Source organism: Sylvia atricapilla, chromosome 3, assembly GCF_009819655.1.
Source record: "Sylvia atricapilla isolate bSylAtr1 chromosome 3, bSylAtr1.pri, whole genome shotgun sequence".
NCBI classification, from domain to species: Eukaryota; Metazoa; Chordata; class Aves; order Passeriformes; family Sylviidae; genus Sylvia; species Sylvia atricapilla.
The window spans coordinates 67,504,538-67,526,927 of NC_089142.1; the positions used below are offsets into that span (position 1 = coordinate 67,504,538).

The 22,390-nt window shown below is 35.5% G+C and overlaps 1 protein-coding gene across 7 annotated transcripts in view; it reads left to right on the forward strand.

The window, feature by feature from the left end:
- Window positions 1-22,390, forward strand: part of RGS7 (regulator of G protein signaling 7) — a 228,759-nt gene that overhangs the window by 98,799 nt on the left and 107,570 nt on the right. The gene's annotated exons all lie outside the window — the stretch shown is intronic.

A 22,390-nucleotide genomic window follows, 5' to 3' on the forward strand; every position in this document is an offset into this window, starting at 1 on the left:
GATGTTTCTCTCAGATTGGAGTGGGTTTACACAGATATTTTTGTCCTGAAAATTAGGTGAAGGGAATACTTAATTTACCACAAAAAGTTAATTATCTCAAAATTACAATATTTTTATGGCAGGTCAGGTCTGGTTTCTAGCCAGTTTCCATAGCAAGTATGAGTGTAGTGTGTTGGCCAGTACATGAAGATAAGACATTTCATAGCAGCAGAACAAAAGAAAAATCATCACCACACTCTGCAGCTGATGCTGATTAGAGGCTGTGACATTTATTACAATGTTCATGATCTGCTTCTGTACCTCAGTGCCTGTGCTTGAGAAACTAAGGCTGAGATCTTTATGGTGATTTGCAAGACAGCTGTAAATTTTATAGCTGGTTTGGGACAGTACAGTCATAGGCACAAAAATCTGTCTATTGATTAATTAATTAACATATAATTATTCTGTTGTTTACATAATTTTATGACAATTTATGCTTTTATGTATGTGGCTATATACTCCAATGAGTATTGACTTCCTTTGAAATAGATGCCACTGTTTAACCTAATTTTTTCACAAGCTGTAAGAGTGTATCCTTGTACAGAAAGTATTTATACAAGTTTCTACCGTCCAGTATACCAAGAAGAATCCTGTATTTTAATTTTCAACCTTTGGAATGTTTCTGCTGGTAAATAATTATGTCATAAAGAAGAATAGAGTCTTAAGAGTAAGCAAAACTGCTTCCTGATTTTCAGAAAATTTCACAAAATATAATCCATATTAATTGTTAATCTCTGCCTTAACTTGTGTACTATGGGTTTCAATATAGACTGACCAAAATGTTTTTTTTTTTTTTTTCTTTTTTTTCTTTTTTTTTTTTTTTTCTTTTTTTTTTTTCCCTCCTGTCCCAACTTTTCTATCAATGCGTTAACTTTATTAGCTTCAGAGGGAAATAGAAAATCGTAGGACAGTTTATTTTATTCCTCTTTTCTGATTTTCTCTCTCAAATACCAGGGAGTACTGGTAACTTTGGCTACACATGACTAAAACTCCCACTAGAGCAGCATAACTGTCATTTTAGTTCAATTAATCTACTTTCCTGTCAGTTCTCTATCCTGAATGGAACTTGAAAGCTTCAAATCTATGTTCTAAGTCACTAAGTTCATTTAGTGTGCTAGGAGTTTATGTATATGTAGCAAACAAATATCAGCTTGAACTCAAAACTGTTGATTGCAAGGAAACATGGGAATATTGTCTAAGGATCATGATGACAATAATGCAAATATAGTTAACAAAATCTTACTGTGCTGTTAATACCCACAAAAGCATAAAAGTATGTGCTCTTCACTTAAAATATATATACTTATATGCTCATATATTTTTTAATATATGTGTGTGTGTCTGTGTATAAATGATGTCTTGGACACATCCATCTCTCCTGGATTATGTCCCATAAGTACTGGAACTTTGCAATTGTTTGGTTTTGTTTTTTATGGGGAGAAGCAAAACAGGTAACTCTTCTACACTGAAATCATGTTCCTGCAAGCACTTAGGAAAGACTCTACAACTTGTAACAACTTGTAAAAGCTAAGGATGTCTGTAAATTGTGTGATAGGAATAGGGTCCTATGTGATATAGTTTTAATTATGTTGTTATACATTTTTAATGTACTTGTATTTCATGGTATTGCTTCTAAAAACAGCAAGTGAGAAACTAGTTGAAAGAGCAGTCACTTTTTATTGCTGAATTACTGGCCATCTCTAAAGAGGACTGCATTAGAAAAATCAGCCTGAGGAGTGGTATTTGGATTTAACAGAATGTTGGGATGGTAATAAATATGATGATGTAATCGTACTACCTCATTTACTGAGTCATTCCTGAAATGTTTTCACAAATAAAATACCAACAGAGGAAAACATTTGAAATACAGATATTTCCCTAAACACTATACAGATTTTTGTGCTTCAGAAAAATATAATCCTAATTTAAAGATTAATTCTAATCTTAAATTAAAGATTATTCCACTTTTTAAATTTTGAAAATTTTGCTTTATGTTGCATATATTCCATACATTCATAGAGACCAAATAAAAATTTGAAACTTTTAAGGCTCTAAGGAAAAAAGTAGGCAGGAGACTTTGCCTCTTCTATGTGATTATGCATCCTGATGAACAAAAGAAGGATTTACTGTTGTTGTCTTCGTGCTTTTGAAATGTTTTGGAGGAGTGAAGAAGCAAATGTATATAGACATTTTGCTGGTCAGCAATAATAATTTCATGAAGGTTGTCATGTGCATCTTTTATTAACATGGATTAGAGTATTAGGCATAAAGAAGAGATGATTTTCCTTGTCCATGGTTCATCTTTAGACCTGGAAATGGATAAAAAAAACTTGCTTGAAATGTTGAATTTAGGGAGTCTGACATATGAATCATAGAGCTTATAAGAAGCTCTAAAATATAATTTTTATTTTTGCTAAGGAGGGATATAAGAAAATGCCAAAGCTTTGCTGTTCACTTTGAAGCAGAAAGAATCATTCAGAGTTTACTGACAAAGCAATAGTTGAAGGTATGGTTTGGAAGTCTTTGTGAGGTGATGTGGGTGGTTTACCCACTATTAGTGCTGAAAGCTTCATGAGCTAATCAGAACATGAATATTTCATTAGGAAGATGTAGGGGTGTCTTGTGGTATTAGGGAATATCTATGTGATTCTTCATAGGACTTTAAAGTGTGCAGTACTTGGGTGAGCTTGATGATGAATAAAACCTGTGGAAAATATGCCAACTGAATGGTGTGTAAGCTTGAGTGTGGAACATGAGAATTTTTATTGAAGGAGCAGGGAAAACTATGAGAAATGTAAGTTCAGTTCAAGAATACACACAGAGGGAGAATAAAAACTTTTTAACAAAATCATGCTCATACTAGTTATTACTGGGTGTTTCTGATGCATGGCTCAGTGATTTTGGAATGTAGTCACAGCTTGAACCGACAAAAATAGGAGAAGGAGATCAGTAGAAAGGTGTGTTTTTAACATCTCCAGTGTTAAAGAGAAAATGAAAATATTAATTTAGTTTTCATTGGAAAATAAGATCCATATGAAGTCTTTGATTTTTTTCTCATTCCTGTTGGTGAAGCTGATATAGTATCTTTTCCATATAAGCGTTGTGTTTTCCCATTTTTTAGAAAGATTATTGCCATCATGCCTAATTTTTGTTAAGTGTTTTTGCTGATCTCAGAAAATGCTTATTTCTCTTTTACCTTGAAAATCATGAAAATAGCAAGATAGTGCATTTTGATTAGCAAATGTAATAATATAATGATTAATTACCAGTAACAGTATGCTTGGTAAAAAATTAAAGAATTTATGTGTTTGAACATAAAAAATCCATTTTAAAAGTAGACTGGCAGTTGCAGTAGCCTGGACAGATGTAGGGAGAGATTCTGGAGGAACTCAGTGTTATAATAGCTCATCATACTCACAAATCACAGGTGGGTGAGCCCAAGAAATGAGTCACAGGGGCTACCTGCAACAGTATTGCTTGTTATACAGAGGCAGGCAGCAAAAAATGAAGAGCAGTACAGTGAGAATTGGATGACTCAGGGGACTAATAACAGGAAAGAGAGTTTCATCTGTCAGTATTCTTTTTTTTTTATCTTTTCCAGTTGAGTAATGAGTTGTTAAACTCTGATGGCTTCTCAGTGCTGCATGTGAAATTAGTTGATTGGTTTATCCACTTCACTACTGGAGATTACCAATGTGAAACACAAAATGAAATAGAAAGCTCTGCTACTTGGTTTAACAAGAAGCAAAAGCCACAAGGCATAACACTTCGATCATCTGCTGCCTTTGGAGCAAAGTAATGTTGCATTATAGGTAAATAAAAGGATTTTGGAATTTCTATTTTTGAGAGATTTTCCAGAGTAAATAAATCATTTTGGAGAATCTAGGATTCCTATCTCCCGAGTCTTGAATTTTATAGACCTTGTTTTTAACTTCAGTGTCTCCTATGCTGGGTTGATGACAGGTTCCTACTTTCTTGTTCTATCCATTTCTTCATCTCTCTTTTCTTGCATTGTCCTAAAGTGTAATTTAATGGTAGAATCATTGCTGATTTCTTTATGTCAAATGAGCCTCTTGTTATTTGCAAACTGAGCCTTCAGTTTCAAAACTGCAATCTCACTGCCTTGACAAGGTTCCACTCACAGTGAACTGCTTTGATGAAAAGCTTGCTGTCAGTTCATGAAGGACAGAAGGTGGATCATTCTCTCTCCTGTGCCCTCTCAGATGGGCAGACTGGAGCAGAGACTTGCCATCTTTACAGTTTCACTTTTCAAAGCAAAATTTGGATAACAAAAAGTTAATAAACCTTGATTCCCAAATAAATATTTTGTTTGAAGTTATACCACCAGTCTCTTGCATTCGTCATCTTGTCAGTGACTGATTTGCATTCAGATGTTTATGGTCTTTTGGGAGTGGATACTTTTTGTTCATGATTTTTAGAGTCATGAGTAGAAGAGATTGACTCAGAGTCAATCTAGACTAGAGAGTGGAGTCATAAGATTCGACACACAGTCATTTCCAAGTATTGACACAATTAAGTGATTAATGAGTGATGATTTGTGTGCTTTACAGAAAACCTTAGTGGATATTTGAGTGCTGTCTTCATCCCTTCACCTCCTGTTTGTTTGCCTGTCTTGGCCTTGTGCCTGGGATGGTAACTAAGGATGATCTTAAGCTGCTTAAAACTTGACAGAACTTTTGTATCTTATGGAAGATCAGATTTGTGACAGCTTTGCCATTGGGAAATGAAGAAAGAACAAGCTGTGGTGGGCTGGGATCAAGTAAGATGAATGCTCTGCAGAAAGAAATGAAGAACTCTTTCCACTATCTTTAAGAATAGAATCATAAAATTGTTTGGGTTGGAAGATATCTTAAATATTATCTAGTTCTGGTCTCCCTGCTACAGGCAGGGATATCAGCCACGAGATCCAGTTGCTCAGGGCCCCATCAAGCCTGATCTTGAACACTTCCAGGGATGGGGCAGCCACAACTTATCTGGTGAGCCTGTTCCAAGATGATTGTGCTCTCCATTTTCATTTTAGGGAATGTGTTAATATCAGACCTTTATTAAATGAATATTAGAATAAAAAGCTTTTCCAAATGTGAAGTTATTTTAAACAGAACAAGTACTAATTTAAAGGTTATTACCTCTTCTTAATTGAGCAACATAACAAAAAGTTTTATTATGCTTACTTACTTTTCAACTCATTGGCAATTGCCATTGGGAGCATTAGTAAAAAGAAGGAAATAAAGTGAAAAAAAAGTCCAAGGCAATTTTGCACAATTGTTTTAGGAAACTGAAATATACTGAAAACTCATTGAAAAAGTCTTTTAAAGTAATCTGTGTGCAAAACAATCATCATAAAATTCTGTTCCCGTAAATATGAAAATATTATTTTTAAAGACATTTGCAAAAGAAATAGGTATAGAAGTCCTGCAATAATGGGAAAAAAAACCCCACCTTAATAGCTATTCACTTGTTGTGAGATGGAAAATTTCTAGGAACATTCATCTTTGAGGTTTGTCCACATGAAATGCATAGCTTGAATTAGATGATCTAATTTCCCAGATGCATGCTTCCTCCCAAACTCCTGTTTCCAGAGAATTAGCTCTGGGCCTTGTTGATCAGTGATAGAAATTTTTTACTACCATTTCCTACTATGTTGTTTCATAATGAAAATACTTCCCTCCTTTTGCTGTGCCTTCTTACTAATCTCCTTATGTGTAAGATTTTTCCGCTGTTTTAGGTGGGACAGGATTGCAGCTTTGAAATGTGAGAACTTTTAGAAGGAGTATGGGAAAACCTACTGCATTCAGCAAAGTCAAAAATGTACCTAATTTGCCACCCTTGACTCTCAGTCTCTGGACTCTGGATGTGAAACATTCATGAAAAATGTGGGGTAAAAAGGGAGCTCCAGCCTTACATAAATCTGAAATAATCAGGAATTCCACAATCTATCACAGCTTCAATTTCATTAGTGTGCCATTTTTTTCTGTTAATACTGGTTAATAATTGTGTTTTGCTGCTCTTCAATTGGCAACAGTGAATAGTACTTTGAGAAAGCAGAGAAAATAGCCGAATCCAACACAGACATACAAACATAAGTATTACACATATTTATGCCATTTCTATCTGCCCATGAAGGCAGTGCATAATATATCAGCTTAACAGAAACCCTCTTAAGCTGATATAAGCAGCATCTGTAGTAGTGATAGCTTAACCAAAATCTGTTATGTGCACAAAGCCCTGTAGGAAGAAAAGACTAGATTATGTCCAAAGAAGAGTGAATGTAAGGAAATATATTATTGAGTTCTGTGAAAATGATTTTCCTTCCTTGGTGTCTCTTGGAAATATCTTAAAAAGAAATATTACTGATGCTGCATTGCAATAATTAGAGCTAGTTCAATGAGAATTTTTTGGGTGTATTTTAAGTAGTTGTTTTAATTAGGAAACAGAGCTAAGTAAACTATTTAATCCACCAGTTTAAGAGGTACTTCTATGACTGCAAAAGTGCTTAAATCACATTGGAATTTTTACACAGAGCAATTTGAGGGAGGCAGAAGAAAAGTGCTTTCTCAGAAGAAAGAGTTAGCACTGTGTCTGCCATCACAAATTTTTGAGACAGGAGGGAAATTTGCAGCTCATTTTAAGAATGGGGAGAGGAAGCGTGTAGCTGAAGACAAATGAAGTCCCATCATGAAATTCTTTTTCATCATTAGTAATGTTGCCACAATGTGAAGTTGTGGTACTCTTGTGGAAATTCACGGTAGTCTTGTTAAGTGGTTTCTGGATACTATTTCAGAAACGGACTTCCACTTGGAGAAAGGAAAAGAAAACCAATCTGGTTCTTCTAAGGTCAGAACCCTTGAGTGCCAAAAAATATCCATTGTCTTGCCAAAAATCAAAACTTTGGAATGGAATGTGGGATTTGTAAATGTCAGTTTTTAGAGTGCAGTATAATTCTAAAGTGCAGTGTACTTCTAAAGCTGGGAATATGTGTTAGCAGGTTTGGCTCCTGAATATATTGTCAATTGGAATGGAATCAGATGGTTACAGGGAATTTCTGCATGCAATGCTGTAGTTAAGCAGGTACTGTAATTGTTTTATGAACAGAGACAATAATTATTGATGCAATTATATTTTGGAGTACATGCTGAAAAATATCTAATTTTCAGATTTATCTGGCATTGTACCATATTGTCCGGTGGCATGTTTTTGTTGCGTGATGATTATTAACTATAATTTTATAAGCAGTGTAGACATGTGATAGGTATTTCTGGTACAGGCATAAATAACATTATTTACAGGCATCCTGCTAGATGTAATGCACTGTAAACAAATTTTCTTTTTATTTGAGGATGATACATATGTGTCTGGAATAGTAGTCCTCTTTCCCTCTTAAATGATGTCTAACATTGACTCCTTTTGGGACTTTGCAAGCAACATAATTTTTGTCTACTTCAGTTTTACTTTTTTAGTAGATAATTTTCTATCTTATTGTCTTTAAATCTATTGTTTCAAAGTAATTTGAAGTATTTAAATGAACTTTATGCAAAAAGAAAGTTCTGTATTTGCAGATTTCAATCTTCCATTTTCACAGGCACATACATATAGTTGGCCAGCAGTTAAAATAATCAAACTAAGTAAAATCATTCCCTGGAGAATATGCCCCTTAAGCAAGAAATCAAGTTAGCAGGGTTTACGAGATTACTTGTGATTTAGCTCCTCATTGTGCTGGTTCCAGCTATCAGGAAAAAGACATTGTCATTGCACTTTCGTTGGAAGATTGCATGCTTGCCTTTGCAAAAGGAAGCAAGGAATAAATTGTAGTAATTGTAAATGTTTATATTTCTGTCGTTGCTGAAGTTATCTATAGGCTAGTTGTACAGGTGCTCAAGAAGTTCTGCTGCTATTTTCTGTCAGCTGCATTCCTGAAAAAAGTAACATACATTAAATTAGGAAGTCACCTTCGTGGGAAGTAAAGGTAATTTCATGAAGTGTACTGTGACTAACAATCTATCACTATGCAAATAAAGGGTCCATTGATAGTAATCAATTTTCTACAAATCATCAAAATAATTTTAAATGGAATTACAATATCAAGAACAATAACAGGAAATAAAGGTGCTCACATGTGTGATGAGATGCTCCACACATTTGACAAAGCCTATTATACTCCTGAGCTTCATAATAAAGGTAAATAATTGAGTTTATTGTTTAAAAACCTACTTTCTAGCCTATGCAGTTGGAGAGTAATTCTTGATGTTACAAAACCAGCACATAAGCTGGCTGTAATTACCATGTTTTCTCTTATCCCAGCCCCACAGACTAAGCAGTCCCTGAGGCCAGAGGATGTTGGCAGCTTTGGAGGCACAAAGCCCGGTGCTCCTGCTGTGTGCCTTGCCACACAGCATCTGTCTTTTTACCTTAAGGATGGAAGAACTCAGTGGGGATACTCTTGGTTTACTTGTTTCCTCTTCTAGGGAAGATCACTGGAGTAGGTGCTCCTTCCCTGCGGAGCTCCTTGTAGCAAAGGTTAGACCACAGTGGGAAACAGGCAGAGCTGTTGCAGTGATTGTCAGAATATCAGAAAGAGCTGGCTGGTGAGTTTGGTGTCTGAGGAACAGAGTAGAAACCCAGGAAGCTTCCAGAATCCAGGCAGATGGCACAAAAGAATGATCTGTTGTAGGAAGGAGGACACAGTTTTTGCTGAGACTTGGCTAGTGAAGCCAAGCTAATTAGAAAGCTTCTAGAATATTATATTAAAAAAAAACAAAACAGGGAAATTAGTATTAAACTCCCCTCCCCTAGCACACATTTTGTAAGATAAGATTTTTTATTAAAAGGCCTGGTAGTGTTTGAGTGTATAAGGATACACGTGGGACTTTGCATCTTTTTTCTTCAGATTCAATTACCATAATATGTGCATGGAAGGCTCTCATGGCTACCACACCTATGTGCCTGTCTGATATCAGAATTCTTGCCTTTTGAGATTTTATACAAAATGTGAGACAACTGAACTATGTAGTTTAAAGGCTTATAGAACTGAGTCTACAGGTATATATGTCCAATGCTTTGCTTTTTCATCAAGACCATTTTCTTGTAAGTTTTGGACTTATTATGGAAAGAAGCTTGCAGATCTTGAAAAGTATACAGTACAGTGCTCAGCTGTTTTCTGAGCTGTATCTCTAGACCAGGCAATATGTTGTGAATAGAGAAAAGGCTTTGAGCCAAACCTGCCCATTAATGGTTTGATCACATAAATTCTACCTTCTGCTTTTCTTCCCACATTTTTACCCTCTCCTTATTTTTCTAGTTGCTTTAATCAGTAATCAAGTTGAATTCTCTTTCTTCCATACTCTTTAGAGAAAAATAGACTTTTTTTGTTCTCTATTCACTTGTTTTCTGAGTAGTAGTATTTTTGTGTTCCTAGTACCTGAGTTTTGGAAGTGGGTGTTTTTTTAAAGAATTTTATCAAGTCCTTTCATACTTACAAAAGCATCTGTTCAACAGAACAAATCAGAATCTGTCTTAATGAGAGGTGGAGGTGGAGTGACTCATCTCCTTGACTTTTGTGCCTGAGGTCAAATACAGTTTTACAGAAATATTTCGGCCTTGTATGTTACTTACGTCTTTTCAGACTGTTGATTATCATCTAAAAAAATTATCATAAGTACTAAAATGACAAGCCATGAAAACACGGTTGCCACGGTCAGCATTTGCAGAGAGACCCCATCTATTTTTGCATGAGTGTCCAGTTGGTTGTCGCGTTGGATTGGAAGTAGGTAGAAAACATGGTTGTATTAAAGAACATCTTGTTGCTCAAGCAGGATTTATGAGGCTAATCTTAATTTTGTGCCATGCTTATAGGGAAGCTCATAGCAGGCATGATGTCTCCAAACTCTAGACCATATTAAGGCCAGTAATTGAGTCTATTTTCCAGAAAATGAATGGAAAACTGGTCATAGTAGCAATTTACTGTTCTAGGACAGTTTTTGAAAGTAAATAGAAGAGTGCAGCTTGTCTCACTTTTTTTACTACGTCTTAAAAATATATTTCTTCGTGTTTAGAAGAAAAAACAAAAATCACCCCCAAACAAGCGGGTCATCCATCTCTCTTCATGTGTTGGTCATAGCTCCTTTGGAGAGCAGTGCAAGGGACTGGGAACACAGCTCCAGTGTATTGAGCAGGTACAATTCAGCAGTGGTTGTCCTGAGCTCTGTCACACCAGCAGAAAGATAAAGTACGCATGAATTGGATGGTCTAATGTATTGTTTAATTTCATGTGATGTTGCTGAGATCTAGGACACTAATTATAAATTACCTCTGGAATTGAGTCACGATTAGTAGAACTCTCCTCCTATTATTCTAAGGGATGATATGCCATGTTTAATCCAGTCACCTGGTTAGTTTTGGATTTAGTCTGATATAATTACACTTCTGATTTATTCTTAAACCTTTTATTTCTAATCATTAATGATGGGATGCAAAATTTTAAAAAGCATTTGAACAAGTTTATATGAACACAGCTGTATTAAAATGGAATTGTGTATTAGGCAGAGGAAGATCTTATAGAGCAATTAATAGGCTATGAAAGCTAGGCTATTGTAGGAGGCTAGAGGGAAACCATTTTCAGTGAAATGCTAAAACTGAGAATAAATTGAACATGAAATAGTCTTTTGAAATGTATTTTAGTAGAACCAAAATAAATTGATAGAGTAACAAATTTAAACTAGTGTACTAATTGAAAAGTCCTATAAGAGAAATGGAGGACACTTGATTTTAGAAAATCAAGTGTGATTTTCTGTGAGCTCTCAGTTGCCGTGAAGAATTGAAGCAGACTTCTGAACAGGAAGTGCATTGGGAAGAGGGAAGACATCATTACATCTTCTTAATGAGAGAAGGAATGGCATTACCAGACACTACCAGATTAAAGGATCTAAAGTGCTTCAAGAATTATATTTTTTGATCAAAAGCATTGCATTTTTTTGGAAACAGTATCTGTTTGGATTATTTGGGAGCAGCAATTATTCATGTAGGTGTCAGAAAATAGGAAAATACTTCCTCAGTGTACATAAATTATTAAATGTGGAATGAGTCATTACTTCTCATAGAAGAAGCAGAATTTTATATGGAAAATGTGTCTTAACTTTTGAAAGATGTGAGTTTTGAAGGGCGTTCATGTTCTATAAAAGGCTATTTGAATTATGGCTATTGAGGACACGGTGTCAGTGTAGACTTTGTCTTTATTCTCTGTGGCAATCTTACTATTTTCTAAGAATTAAGTATCTCCATTACACATGTACTGGTGTCTTAAAATGTAATGTTATAATTGGTTTTGGTTTAAAACTCACTTCTTGATAGCTGAAAATGAAAAAAAAAAATCCTTCCAATTTTTATTTCTTTTAGAACAGTACAGAAAGCAAAATAAATATTGTGGTTAGAGAGTGAAATGTCAATTTAGTTCTTCTGTATATTACATCTATTTTAGATCAAGTCATAATCGTTCATCTGAGAAACAGCTCCCGCTTTAAGGGGTTTGTGTCAAATAGTTTTGGATACTTTGTTATAAAAGATGAGATAAAAATCTCAAATTCAATGTATTTGAAATGTTCTTCTGGCACCATCTCTACAGCCTGGATATTCAGGACACTCCATCAAACTTAGACATCAATATCTGCTGACGCTCTGTGTTCGGTTTATTACTAGTCAAGCCAAAATAGAAACTGTCTGTACTATCTGTACTCAAAAATGGAATCCTGATGTGCAGATAGGTTTTGTGAGAGATCTAGAAGCCCAGAAATAAGAGAAATAGATAAAATTTAATTTCATGAATAGTAATTTGTTACCTTCTGTCTAAGACACCACTTACAGGTACAGATAATAACTTGTTTTAAAAAATTACATTTCATTTGTGCTCTTTAGCAAGGGAGTTATTTAGTTTAAATGTTGTATTTTATAACGGGTTATCCAAACAGAAAATTTTATTTACAGAAAAATAGCAAACAGAAAGAAACAGGACACTGCACGGATTAAAAGCAGGAGTTTTAAGTTTTGCGTTAGTTTCAGCAAGCATGTAAACAGGCACAATACATGGCAAAAAGAAAAATGGAATATATTAGGTGTAGCATTTGCAGTAGGTGTCCTCAGTCAGCTGAAAGGCTTCTCAAATCAACAGATCTGTCAAATAAGAAGGAGATTATAGCCCTGGGTCTCAGATCTAATGAAGATTTGTATCACTATTGAAAATCTTTTGGAACTATCTTTTCTACCATTATTTTGGAAAGGAAAAAGTTCCTCTTGCTGACATAATTAAAAAAAATAAAATGTGTTTTTCATCTGTGAATTGACTTGGTAAAAAGAAGAATAAAAGAAACAATGTAAAAAATTCTGCCTCAAATCCAAAATGCTTTTTTTTTTTTTTTGCCGAGTTTTACTATTTCCAACATGAGATTTTTCTGTTGGTAAGTGAACCCTGCAACTTTAGTGCCAATAAAAGAAATAGATTCTTTTGAAATATTTGTGTGCACAAAGCTAACACCTAAATATTTTTTACAGGAAGAAAAACTTGTGTAAAATCCGCGCACGTTTGATTCAATCTATCTTCACTCAGAATCTTACTGAATCACTGAACTGAACATATAGCACAGCACCAATACATGAAGTATGTGTCTAAGCAGCTGTGAAACAGCAGCCTCTTTTTTGTGGTTATGGCTGAGGAGTCTGAAACTATTAACAGGCTACAAATTAGGCAGCACCCAGCAAGGTCAGAGAAAAACAAGAAAAATGCCCCCCATCCCTGTCATCAGGGCCCTGGGCTGCTGCTCTGCTGGAGGGGATGAAAAATCCTGTGCCTGCTCCTGCTGCAGCCAGGAGCTGGGTGCCAACACGTGGGTTTAATGGAACTGCTGCTGCCTGAAGAGTGGGGCTTGGAATCCCCAAAGTGCTCTTGGCCAGCGCTGCACTGTGTGCCCTCGTACAAAACAGACTCCCTCTGTGGCTGCAGTGGAGGCCCAGTAATTGTCTGAAATCTAACAAAGTGTGGGTGCACCTGTTAGGAGTGAGTTGTTGCCTTGGATTTCTTTATCTGCAAGGTTCTTCTCTACAGTTTCCAGCTGAGGGTGTTTATTAACAGTATCAAGCCTAGCATTGAATCACCCAAATTGTCCTTTAATGACCATTTGTAACTGCAAAATAATCCTATTTTCCTGAAGCAACTTCTGTATAACACAGCAGACTGAGTGTAATTAGCATTTCAAAAAACGTAAAGGGCGTGATAGGAATTGAAGTCCTGGAAAAGAGTGATCAGTGTTATATATATGCTGTATTTTCTCATGACCTTTTTATCTGGCAGGTACTCAGGGTAATATATGGTTATAGTGCAACAAAACCAGAGAGTAAGCCTGAAGTTGAACTCTTTTCATTGCTCAAGTGTTCAGTTTATGTTCCCTCTCACCTGCTTAAATCGCAGCAAAAAAAGAAAAACCTGGCAAAATGAATGCTAACGTTAATAAAAAAAAAGCAAGAAAACCCATTTAACTTATACCCAGCCATCAATGCAAATGATATGAAGAATTTTTATATGAAATAAGATCAAGAACAAGCCTGATATACTTGGAAGTCCTGCCTGAATTCATCATGTTAAACACTGACCTTTATCTGTATGTTTCCTGTATCTTGCATGCCTTTTATAAATAAATAGTCCATGGGTCATTCATTATTTAAGAAGTACTTGCGATAGTTCAGCAAGCTAACAATCAGTGTTATTAAGGCTGAATCTTTCCATCTGAAGCAACATGAAAAATTGCCTGTCATTCTTTAAATATGTTTTTTTTTTAAATATTTTGAGTATAGTATGAGTATAGTATTCCTCTTGTAAATGCACCAGCCCCCACACCTGCCAAAAAGTAAAACCCAAAATACCTCTTTTGGTGTTGCCAAAGGCATGCTAGCATAACCTATGGCTCATAAGTGGGGCTTAAAATTAAGTCTCTTGGATTTTCATCATTGGCCTAACTATTCTCTCTTTGTGGCAGCAGTCTTTTCATTTGGCCTCTCTCACCATTACCCCAGCTATAAAGCAAACTGTGTACTCACTTCATCATAGTAATACTGAGGGACTTAATGTTGCTGGAGTTCTTCCATATACTATTGTACAAATTTTAAATAAATAATTTTCTGTTATTCTTTGTAGGGCACTTTGTAAGTTTTATATCTCTAGGAAATTGCACTCACTTTCGTGATGCAACTTCTAAAAAAAACCAAACAAAACATGAGCACTGTTGTTTCCCTTGCCGAAAAGCTTTTTTTAGGCAGTGATCATTCTTCTGTCAAATCCTTTCCCTTGTGCTAAATACAGGTAACCAGCTTTGGTGCAGGTGATCACATCAGTCAAACCTAAGGCTACAGCAGGTCCTTCAAATAATATGTCCCTCATAACCTCATCCCACTTTTTGTACACACCCACTTGCCTTTCCTTTTGCTTTGTTTTCAGCATAGTTACCTAACTGGCATCTAAGACACTCCCTGTCTGGCACCCCAGAAACCTGTCCTCCCTCAGCTTCCCTGCACACAGAGAGGAGGGAGTGCAGCTTCTCCTGGTTTTTACATACATGACTTTAACTCCCAGCATTCGTCCATTTTTTCTTGTGAAAGCATCAATCATACATCAAACAAAGTGTTTTTGAAGGAGGGAATATCATTACATTGCTAATGGCTCTTGTAAAACAAATGTGTTCTACATCAGAATAGTCCACATGTTTCTTTATAGAGTGTGATCATGCTCAATAGAGAGCTTGGTTGCTTTCGTTTGCACAGCCCAGGAAGGTGCTTGAGACAATCAAGACAGCTTCTTAGACAATATGATAAGCTGGAGCCTTTTTTTGCACATCCCTTTCGCCTATCAGGTAGCAAATGTGCAGATGAGTATAAAAATGTACAGTGTTGTATAGAGAAGTTTTATGTTAAAAGTAGATAGCTCTAGGTGGTTGTGGTTGCACCACATTTTGCATGCATACTGAACTTAGAAGAAGTAAAGAAATAGACTTTAAGTTTCTTAAGTAACTTTAAATTGCCATTTGTTTTCTGTAAGTTGCAACATATGTCATAGCTGAGAAGAATTTGAGCCATATTTTAATATCTTTTTCAATCACTTCTTGAAACTATATTGATTTGAAACTTTGGAAATGTTTTTAGTGACCTTAATGGAGTTACTTTGGATTTCCCCATTGCAATAAGACAGAGAATGGCTTTTCCCCTTTGATTTATCATTCAATAAAGAGAAATTACTTGTAAGCATAGCACCAAAATTAAAAAATAGATTGGAAATTAAAGTTTAAAAGGACATGATTCAAAACTGCAAAAATAGTAAGTTTGCTCTTATTTTCAAAGAAAACATCTTTTAGAAGCTAAATTCCAGATACTTTCCAAATGTTTTCATCCCTACTGTATATAACTCACTGTCAGGAAACTGGTATAGTAGTTACAGGAGCTGTGATTATACAAATACATTTTCCAAATGGTATTTGCTATGTAAAATTGCAAGAAGTGTTAGCTTTTCAAGGCTCATCTGTTTTCTTTACTACACGGTAAGAGGAGCAATGACTCATCAACAAGAGAGTGGCATGGTATGAGATAAGGAGAGCTATCACTGCTATCATTATAGTGCTTATATTGCACAATCAGAATACCTTTGAATTTAGTTGAGGTTAAAATGGAGGTGGCAAGTTATTAAAGATATACAGTAGAATAAAAAAGTTTTTACTTATTCTGATAATGATTGACAAGCTAAGACCTTAAGAGAAAAAAAGCAGAAAAATTGCCTATTATTCTCTTCTTATTTTATGTCTTGTGCCTAAAACTATCAATTGAATGTCCTTGAGTACTCCATGTAGAAGGTCCTATGGCTCTGTCCTTTGGTCTTGTCTGAGAGATCATAGGATAATGATGCAAACCCATCTTAGTTCTGTTCAAGCCTTCTACACCTCCTTAATTTAGAAGAATTAACCATTAAGAGCATTTATGATTATATATCTGGCAAACCAGTTTTCTGCTGTGAAATGTTTTCAGAGCCATACTTTTTCAGGAGAACTTTTTTTGACATTGCCATTGTCAGAAAGTACTGCAATACTGAGGGGCTTTTTTATGGTTATATTATCATACTCCCATTAGAAGCTGTCATGAGTCAGAAAGATGAAGATGAAAAATTCTGTTTGTTTTATGCTAAGAAAAAGGTTTTGTCCCTGTTGAATCACACATTTTGATAGCATTAAAGGAAAATATTTTTAATTTTTCAGTTCGTGCAAGGCTTTGATGTTTGATGCTGGGGTTCCACTTCATATCAAAATGAAGTTTGAGAACCTCCAAGTGTGCTGCAAGGTGAAAAACTCTGGTGTCTCTGTTGTGATTTGTGAAGCATCTTTTTGAAGATGCACTTTCGACTGGGGAAACTCAGAGAATAACAAGACAGGGGCTTTATTGAGCAACCACTGAACATGATCAATGCAGAAAATCTTAATTATACTGTTAAATTATCACATTAGAAGTGCTGATTGTAGGATCCTTAGCTGAGGATTAACTGTTCCAACATGTTCAAATAGCAATTAGTTTAAAATGTTTCTATGTTAAAATTACTGAATGAGCTCTACAACATGAAACAGCAGAGCAACTCCTACCTCTTCTGGATGATTTGCCTTCACTGATATACTTGGTTTGGTGATCATCATCTTTACTAAGTTTAGAGTACATCAAATTTAGGCATCACTAAAGCATTACACGTTTGTATTTGCTATGTATGTGACAAGAGTTGCTTGTGGGGGCTTCATCTTAAGAACCTCTACTCAGGGCTTTAATTTTTCTCTGTTTTCTTCATGGACACACTCTTGTTTGGAGAACTTGTCTACCTTTGTTAGTTTACTTGCTAAAAACAAGAAAACACTAACTAGCAAGGACATCTTTCATAACACAAGCTAAATGATAATTTTAAACAAGTGAGAAGGAAAATCGCTGCAAGGTAAAGTGTATTAACAGTAGTAAAACCTTGTTGCTTTCTTTCCCTGAGTGACAGTCATTTCTAGACTGCATAATATGTGAGGGAAAACTCAATACTGTAAGTAAGAAAGGAAGACAGTTTTAAAGTTGGATCTATAGATATTTTTAATATACTCACCTAAATTACTACGCTATCACTTTCTCTACAAAAAATGCCCACAAAACCCCAAAAAACCCAGCCAAATAAAACAAAACAAAACAACCCAAGATAACCAAACCCATATAAATATATCCCATCAGCCGTTACTTAAAACCAAGGAACGTTGTTCCAGAAATGGCAATGACCAGGGACATACTCTTTGTTAAGTAATTAAAAGATGAGAGTAATGAATTTGAGATGAAGAAATTCTTCTGATATTTTCTGACTGGTGTGACTTGCTGCTGTGTTTGTATGCTGCAGGACAAATAGAGTGGCCATCTCTTTCTTGAGAGCAGCATATTTTACTGGCTGTAATGTGGCTAGCCTGTTCCCATCCATTGGACATTATTTGTTGGAAACAGTGCTATGGCAAGCATTTATTTGTATACTGGTTTTTGACAGGAGACCTGTTTTATGCAGACAGGAGACAAATAGAATTGGAATAGTAGAAAGGTGGACTAAAACAGCCTAGTATATTCTTAGTTTCTAAGTATAAACCTGCCTCATTCAAAGTGAAGCTAAAATTTGAAGGGGATAAACTACTTAAGACTTCCCTTCTACGTGACTTACATCCATCCTGTTTTGCATCAAGAAAACCTCTCACCAGTCATATTACCACTACCTTTCCCCTGTATTTTTGGAAGAACAGTTCTGTTCCCAAGCTATCAAGGGGAAGTGATCTGCATGCTGCCATAATCAGGCTATTTGCTACTCCAAGCACAAGCGCTCTTTTCTGCTCTACCTGATTTCTTATCTGACAGCAAGGTAGCAGGAGAATCATATTAATTGCTGGTGCCAGATTGAACAGGGTATATGTATCTATGAAGAAATACTTTAAACTTTTGAATTATGGCATTTTGTTGATTTTTTTTCCTGTTGCAGATGAGGGCAGCTATTTTCCTTTTGTACTCTGTTGATGAATTAATTTTAGCTCTTTTAAGGATGTTAGAAGATTGAGCAAGAACATGTTTTCCCCAAATGTCTTCTTGCCCCCTCCCTTCCAACCTTGGGACCATATTTCATGTAGACAGAACAATTCCTTAGCTGACTGACAAATCTTTATTGCTTCCAGGCCCTCAACACAAGAGTTGTGTCTACTTTTGCCTTCCACTAGTGAACAGTAATCCTAGTACTGGATATCTATTTGCTTTACATTTCTTTACTGATCCTGCCTTTTTTTTTTCCCAAGAGAATATATATATATTCTGTTCCTGAGTCTGCAGTTAGTGGTTAAGAAAGAAAAGGTGGCCATCAACAATTTTACATAAAATATGTACAAGTCCTCAAAAATTACATTATGTACAAGTCCTCAAAAAAAAACCAAAAGTCAAATAAATGGTTTGTACAGGGCCTGGGAAGGAGGCCAGGACTGGTTTGGATAGGTAGCTGGATGGCTGTGTGTACATGTTCTCTCACCAAGGGTGATTTTACGTCTTGATACTATTTATTCTTGCTCTGACAATGTAAACAGCAAAGACGCAACAGGTGCTAAAAGTAGTATTCACGTCACTGCATACTCCTAGGCAACAGTATGAACCTAATTTTTTTCTGCATTTTGTAGAGAAGGAAAAAAGTAATGAACTACAGTCTCATCTTTACAAAGAGCTTCTGTACTCACAAGTTTAAGTTATGAAAGACCCATCCTATGTTCACAGTAAGACACCATCAGTTTTCATCTGAAGAAATAAAACATTGAAAGGTAGATTAAAATAACATGAAAAGGAGACTCCAAACACCAGAACATGCACTATTACTTATTGCACTAGTACTTACAGGTTTATCTTTTCAAAGTACTTCTCTGTTCTCTAGTGCCTAAAATCCACAGCACAGTGTGAGGAACTATTATCTTTACTGTAGAAATAAATACCAAAGGTTACATCTTGGGCTACTGGTCCAGAATTGTTCAGAAAATTGTCTTTTTTTATCATTCTTCTACTTGGTAGTGGATGGTGGAAATCTACTCTCCAGCTTTTCCAAAAAAACTTACAAATGCTTCCCATGGGGTCATGGATTAGTGTTATTAAATGGTTGCTCTGGATGTAATGAATGTGAGGATGGGGATGGGAGAAAACAGAAGTTTTTTACAGAGATTGTTTCTTTGTCTGGGCTCCAAGAGACATTCCTAAAATAGAGACATTAGTGATGGCTCTGTGAACATTGCCTGATACTGACAGAAAGCAAAGTACTTTGTTTCAAAAGTGTATTTGATTAATGTGGTACCACATTACTTGTCAAAGCAGAAAGGTGGCTTTTCAATTCCTATAAAAATGTCATAGAGAAAAAGCCACTACTAGCTACAGGGCTGCAATTTATATCTTACAAATGCTGATGTGAACGTCCCTTGGGAAACACAGCAGCAGGGGAATGAACTTGTTAAGCTGAAATATAGAGGGATTTATTTTTTCCAAGTCTTACTTGGTTTGCTAAGTTCATTGTGATGGAGGAAGCATAATATATGAAATGATTGGCATGTATACTCACATCTATGAGTATACCTTTGAGCATATACCACACTTCAATTTTCAATTTGAGATAGAAATATATTACTTATTATGGGTGATATGATTAAGTTTATTTTAAATCAAAGAGCTCTTGATTGCATATTAAAATAGTAGTTCATGTCTATCTCAACTTTTTGGTAAATCTCCATTGAGGGATAAATCATGTTAGAGAATTTCAGTTGTCAGTAGAACTTACATTTCAATGAATATTTGGGAATTTGCCTCAAGAGGTAATAAATTTTATGTTTGTCTCAGGCTTCTTGAGGTGCATGTGTAAAGAGATACCATGAGAAGAACCATGAGATTTTTATAGCTTTGAGAGCAGACTCAGTAATACCTGCTTCAGATAGTTGTGTAGCACAATTATTGACATTTAGAATAAATTAATTCATAATCTTTGAATAGTGATAAAAGACTAGAAATGAATAATGCACTGAATTTGGTGGATTTGCTCGAGTTGGAGCAAAGTAATTTTTTATTTCTAACACAGTTCATTGCATACAATATAAGGTAAGTGATTTTTTTTTATACCAAGCAACTGAGCATACTGAAGTCTTGAAACAGTCCCATATTTCAGTAATGGAATTAGATTTTCAGTCAGGATAATGCTCAAAAATATAGGTACTTAAAATTTGAACAACTTAATTTCCTTTCCCTTTTGAAAATGTAGCCATGCAGCAGATATTTGAAGTGTAAACTGCAAGACATAGCAGTATTAAAATAATCATGGATCTGGAGGAAATACCACAAAAACATCCAGCCAGATTAATCAAGAACAGAAATTCATTTGAACTTTCCGTGGTCTATTGAATATTAAAACATTCCATATTTCAAATAGAAAAAAAAGAAGCCTTGAGCAAAGTTTTGATCAGAGTCAGTGACATTTCTGGTATAACACTTGAATATTTGGATTAAGGTTGAAGGTTTCTACTCAGCTTCAGCAAACTTTCTTGTATTTTATACTTTTTATTTACTACTACCAGTTGAAAAATAGCTGATCTGTGCTACAGGCTGAGGAACAATGGGAATAAAGAGCTAAAACCCCCAGATGACTACTTCAGCAAAACAAAGTATTTTTGTTCTGCCATTTCTTGGTATTTTGTTACGAAATTCATATTTTCAGACTTTCTGTTACAGCCTTTTTTCCTACACTGGATTGTATCCCTGAAAGATAAGTGTTTTGTGCAACTGGTGTATTGTAGGTTTTTTTTTTTTTTTTTATTGAGAAGAAGTCTTCTGTTGGAGTGGTTTCCGTAGGTGTGAGAGTGGCTGGGTAATGATCAAACTCTTGGGAAACTTGTGGCTCAGGAGCTTCTGCAGAGCATCACATTGTGCTGTTGTACTAAGCATCACTAAAGGTCTCTAAAAGGTGTATTTTTGTCACAATAATTAAATTAAATAGATTGGGTTAGTCAGGAAATCAACACTGATCAAAGAGGGGTTTTTTTGGACATCAGTTCTGAGTCTTAAGCAAAGAGAACAGTAAAAGCATGAGTCACTGAAAGAGTGGTTTGAAATAGCAACAGTGGAAAAACCCATTTTTAAACCAACTTTATGAATTAACTATTATTGTGTAGGAACACTTTGCGAGGAAGGACATTGACATTGTTGCTGGGCAAATGTCAAAACAGCAAGTCACTGTGTCCCCACTGACTTTCTTCCTGGAGTCAAAATCCCAAGTCAAGTCTAATTCAATTTGTATATTTATTCCCATTAGCTCTTAATTAGGACTTGAGGATTTTTCCCTGTGAAAATCCTCCATGAATGTTTAAAGTGTCTAGCAGAAATTGCATTGCTCCTCACTTCCTTCCATTGCCATCTGTGTGTGGGTGTCTTTTGGGGCCAGTATGACAAGAATTAGAAGCATTTCTCAAGGAAAAGATTGTATTTCTTAGAGATATTAATGTGGAAATATGAAAAAATTACATCATTGCTTGAAGCATGGTCAGGAGTTTCACAAAGCTTTTTTTGTTGAACATGGAGGATTTTTCATTTTATACTCTATTTTCAAACTGCTGATGTAAAAAAATAAGACAGCAAATGAGTTTATTATAGCAGAGATAAATTCAGGCAACTTTTACTGTGCTGTGAAGATTATCAAAATACAATGTGCAAGCATTTGTTGATATGTGTATGAGAGAAAGAACATACGCTTATCAATCTACCTGTTTTCTATATACAAAGCTGTCAGGAAGATACAGTAAAACATCCAGTAGATAAAAAAGAAGGCTAGAAGAACTATTAATAGTAAGTATCAAATTTTTCTTTTAAGGATACATTGCCAGTTTTCCAGAAATAATCTTGGATGAATTTTTCAAAGTGAGAGTTCAAGATAGTTAAACAGAAGTGATGTTACTATCTCCCTTTTATATGTTATTTGAGGAATGGGAGGTCAAACTTGGCATAGGAGTCACATGTCCATTTCCTTCTCAGCTTTTCTTGAGGGTGGCTGCTCTTACATTCATACCCTGCAGCGTTCTCCATCAGGATCCACTTGTCAGTGCTGTTCTAATTCCCATTAACCAAGACTGCACAGCAGTAGGGAGGGGACTCCAGGTGCTCAACTTCCCACATGGGTGTCTGACAGGGTTGTAAATAATTTATTTTCTCTTCTCATCTCCCAAGCTATTTAACACCAAAGAGGTACAGCTCCAGTAAAATG